At 35.9% G+C, this 5000-nt stretch overlaps 1 protein-coding gene and 1 long non-coding RNA gene across 3 annotated transcripts in view; one reads left to right on the top strand and one right to left on the bottom strand.

The window, feature by feature from the left end:
• The window catches only part of LOC144637931 (uncharacterized), a 6181-nt gene extending 1345 nt beyond the window's left edge, over positions 1 to 4836 (bottom strand). The window contains exons 1-5 of the long non-coding RNA XR_013567827.1: positions 4739 to 4836; positions 4277 to 4341; positions 4085 to 4179; positions 3281 to 3345; positions 1105 to 1198 (exon numbers count right to left, since the gene is read on the bottom strand). This is a non-coding gene — a long non-coding RNA (uncharacterized LOC144637931). The remainder of the gene's footprint in view (positions 1 to 1104; positions 1199 to 3280; positions 3346 to 4084; positions 4180 to 4276; positions 4342 to 4738) is intronic.
• The window catches only part of LOC144637720 (uncharacterized), a 113824-nt gene that overhangs the window by 91983 nt on the left and 16841 nt on the right, over positions 1 to 5000 (top strand). The window lies entirely within an intron of this gene.

The raw sequence follows: 5000 nt of genomic DNA, 5'->3' as shown, positions 1-5000 counted from the left end.
TTGTACAAAGTTTAATGACTTTTTCATATGGGAGAAAAACACAAAAATCCAACCCATATGCCAATTTTTAAAAAAATTCACCATTTGGAACGTGCGCAATACGCACCTTTAGATCAACCCAAAACGCTTAGTTTTCTTGACGTTAGCAAAATAGAAATTCTTCGAGTGATGGTGTTGCGCATGATCACACAGGCAGATTCTGACAAGCTTGCACTAGCAGCGCACGCGGTAAAAAAACTATATGGAGCCACCTTTAGAAGGCTCAATGTAGCCCTAGAGTGAATGTTTTGAAAACAAAAATTATTTAGGAAGCCAATCTTCAATTTTTGCCAAAATACACCATTATAATCAAATATGACCAAAGTTTAATTTTGTACTGGTCACTTTAAGTCACAAAAGTTACCATAGCAATGGTTGTTGTTTTCTTTTGTTTTAGAACGGGACTGATTTTTTCGAAATCTAGATTGACTATTGGTATTCATTTTTTGATATGTTAAAGTTTAGAAAAATGACTACCTGTAGACAATATTTAAGAAAATCTGTAAGAGCATTTTAGAATAAATCAAGAATAAAGTTCTTTGCAGTTTCCTACAAATCTTTCACTGATCAACCACGATAAAAACAAAATTTCAACCCTTTAATCCCTAAGAGTGCCAAATGGCACATAATGTCATAACTTGGTCCATATTTGTCCGATTGATTTGAAATTTTGGAACGAAAACTGTCTTGGCAAGATCTGCATTTTGAAAGCATAAAATTGTACCTCCCCCCTATTTGTGACTTGATTGACCACCCCTACAACTTATGAAACTTTTTTGCCTGATACATTTGTGGTATGCAACATAACTAAAATTAGCCACTACACCGAGAGCTGCATACCTAACATTTACGGAGATAAACAACTTTTTGAATATTTTTCTTTTCAAAGTTTTATCTCATTTCTTTTAAAGGTATAACATTCTTTCAATTTGCTTAAGTATTTTATGCAATTTACTGATCAACACCTTTCAAACGGTGTCTCATACATAGATATCTGGTTGATACTTACGGAAAATGGCCATTTGCTTTAGGAGGTAAAGGGTTAAATAACAAAAATATACTAACCGATCAATAAGTCACAGTCATGTCGTTACTTTCCTACTCCTAAGGTCATCTTTACATATTTGTCTGCTTCAGGTGGGGCATTGTAAAAATACACCTTGAATAAACACATAATAAAGAGAAAACTATATTTAACACAGGCACGCTAAGCGTGCAGGAGTTATTTTTCAATTTATGGGGTGGCTTGGGGTGAAACTGGGTGATTGTCCTGTTGGGATGGTTTATGCCATGGGTTGAGCTATTTGTGTATGGCGCCCCACGGAGTCACTTTTTTGCACAAAGTTTGCTTGCAAACAAAATAATTTTTACATGCATTTTGATACATCAGAACTGTTTTATTTAATACGGAAATTTTCATCATTTAATTAAAAAACAAAACTAATTCAATTGTCAAAATGTCACAAAATGGCATGTTCTTATTCTGTTTAAAGCGGTTATTTTTTTTCTAGCTTTGTAGCAACCGTAACGGGTACTTTTGTTTGTTACGGAATACTTTTGGCTTTTTGCCAAACACTGTAACATGATACCGTTGTTTTTATCACTTTTGTAACATGATACCTTTGGTTTTTTTTTAAACAAACGTAACACGATACCCTTGTTTTTCTCGAAAAAGCCACGTCCTCATATAGACATTGAACGAAAAGTACTATAATAAACGAAGAAATAAACGAATCAAATAAAAAAACCACTCTCTTCGGAAAAGTTCTTTAAAGCGCAGTACACCTGGAGTATTTGTTTCCTGTCAAAACTGTTCAACAAAGATTTTCGTTCATTCACAACGTAAATTCTATTCAACAAACAAGAACTAATTGAGTTATCAAGTTGTCACGAAATGGCACGCTCTTATTCTGTTTTTGCTATCGATCGTAGTTGCTTTTAACAGTAAAGTTACTTGTACCGGTTCAATGTTTGAACGAAATGTTAAATGTTAAATGTTTTAATGAAATGTTTTACAGTTGATTTCATTTTACTTTGGCCGCCTGCTTTGCAAAGTTTTTTGGGAAATTGGAAACTTTGTTATGAAGTTGCCAATTACAGTGCGAGTTTGCGAATCAAATTGCAAACATCGATACAAATTTCCCGACTTCGGCCCGACTGAACTTTCCAAGTTTGGTAGTTGAGGAGAAACAAGACATGTTGCTCGAAAGTTATGGCGATTTCTGAACTCGAAGATTTTAGAACTTGTCAAGGAAAGTAGCTTGAAGTGCAAGACAACGTTTCGCATCAGCGATCACGCAAGTGATTTGCCGATAAATAAATATCATGCATGTAGAAATTTGGTCAAATTTTAACTTTTTTGTATGAAAACATATATTTAACAATTTCTGTGAGGCATAATCTTCACTGTCTTCAATTTCAAGTCTTCTGCGTTTGTAAACCGGATGAAACTGGATGGTTTACTCATATGTAAAATTGATTTTAATCGAAGCCGACGCGACGCAACAGGGAAGACTAATTGTTCGAGGCAACATGTTTGCGGCTCGCTGAACATAAAAGTATTTTATTTTTATGACATTAGTTTCCAACAGTTTAGCGTAGCAAAGCCCTTTTTGATAACATAACTACAGAAGGATTTAATAAATTCGGGCCGAAGTTGGGAACTTTGTATCGAAGCTCACAATTTGATTCGCAAACTACGAATACGTTTCAAATCCATGATAATTCACAACTCACCAATTAATCTTTCAACGAAAACGAACTGCGACACGCTGCGACACATAATTTCGTCAGATTACTTCGCCTTTATAAACTGCAATTTGCTTGGTTCTGATAGTACCTGAAATCTGATTGGTGTGACAAACAAACATACTTCACTGACCCACTGAGTCACGGAACATCGCGCCGACTAAAGAGCTATAATTATGAAAAAAATAACTCAAAAATCTAACAATTTTTAAGACAAAAGTTCCATTTTTCTTGTGAACTGGGTAAAAATGGGTACCTATTGCATTGCATATGTAGCTTCCAATAAAACTATGCACTTCAAATCTCTTTTGGCCTTCTGCCAGCAGTTAAATCTGGTGCATTAAAACCACTGGTAAATGTTGTTACAATTTCAGTTGAACAAGAAATTCGACGGACCTGACACACACTCAAAACCTAGGTAGATGCAGCTAAGCTGGTGTAGCAATTAGAGCACCAGAAATGCATAAACAGTTCTTTGAAACAATTCTCTTACCTTTCTGTGACAGAATACTCCATGCAGAACAAATATCACTGCCAGAGTAATAATTATTAAGTCACCTGAAAATAATAAACAGCCATTTAAAATTTTAACAAGGAACAAAACAAAGATCATTAACAGCTTACTATAAAGCCAAACAAAATTAAAAAGAGCATCACCAATCACCGTACAGGCATTTTTGACTGTATTTTTTACGCCTGTGTTTACAGGGTTGTCACAAAGTGTGAGGAAGTGAGGCATTTGCCCGGGGGGGCACTCTGTATATTTTTGGGTGGGGGTGTGCCGCTGGGAATTTGAAGGCCTTACCCTATACTAGACCATTTTCAGCTGATTTTTGCAACCCTATACTAGACTAGACACCGAAAATCCCTACCCTATCCCAGACTTGCATTTTTTTAGAACTGTATCACTATCAGTGTTTTAATGGAAAACTATCTGTCAACAACAATGCCGCGATGTTTTTATTAACGTTTAGGAAATCCTCTTTCTCTTCTGAGTTTCTATTCCTATTCTGGACTTATTTCGTCATACCACCGATCAGTTTCCTGGCAAATGCTACCCTTTTCCAGACCAAAACTCTCTGATTTCTATACCCTATCCCAGACTAAACTGCTTGAAAACCATACCCTTCACAGCGGCACATACCTAGTATATAGCTCATGTATGGGAGTGCCCCCCCCCCCCGGGGGGCATTTGACTCATTCCTGTTAGCCTAAATAGCAATTCTCTTAGCCTAAATGGCACTTCAATTAGCCTTAATAGCACTACAGTTAGCCTACAGCTTATTAGCATTAGTACCTTATTTGTCATTAGCCTTTTAACTGGGATTAGGGACTCGGGTCATCTCTACATATTTGTCTGGTACTTTAAGAACAATACCAGCTACCAGGTACCTGAAAATAGTAAGGAGCATATTTAAAAGAAAAAGAAATAGAAAAGCATACAGCATCACCACTATGCATAAACAGTTCTTTGAAACATTTCTCTTACCTTTCTGTGACAGAATACTCCATGCAGAAAAAATATCACTGCCAGAGTAATAATTATTAAGTGACCTGGAAATAAAAAAGAGCCATTTAAAATCTTGGAACAAGAACATAACAATTAGGAACAAAAAGCTTACTATAAAGCCAAAAAACATCCATCGTGTGGGTTCGGTAATCGAACATAATCGAACTCACAGTAAAATTTAGTCAATGGAACAAAATTTGAACGTTCGATTACCGAACAGTCGACAATCGAACAAAATCAACCGTTTGATTACCGAACAGTCGACAATCGTACTCAATCGAACATTTAGAAAAATGACTACCTGTAGACAAAATTTAAGAAAAATCTGTGAGAGCGTTTTAGAATAAATCAAGAATAAAGTTCTTTGTAGTTTCCTATACAAATCGTTCACTGATCAACCACGATAAAAACAACATTTTAAATAACAAAAATGATACTAACCGATCAATAAGTCACAGTCATGTCGTTACGTTTCCTACTCCCAAGGTCATCTCTACATATTTGTCTGCTTCAGGTGGGGCATTGTAAAAATACACCTTGAAAAAAAACATAATAAAGAGAAAACTATATTACACCCGCTTTCAGTGTTACGTGCATAGCGGCTTTCTGTCGACATCCATCTTTCGACGTGCTAAACAAACGACACGGATCAAAATCCGCCAATCACAGACCACTAGCATGACCTTCTGACCTTTTCGCACAT

This window comes from Oculina patagonica, chromosome 14, assembly GCF_052425735.1.
Source record: "Oculina patagonica isolate OP01 chromosome 14, crgOcupat, whole genome shotgun sequence".
NCBI lineage: Eukaryota > Metazoa > Cnidaria > Anthozoa > Scleractinia > Oculinidae > Oculina > Oculina patagonica.
The sequence above is the reverse complement of the archived record's forward strand: the minus strand, read 5'-3'. Positions and strand labels throughout refer to the sequence as shown.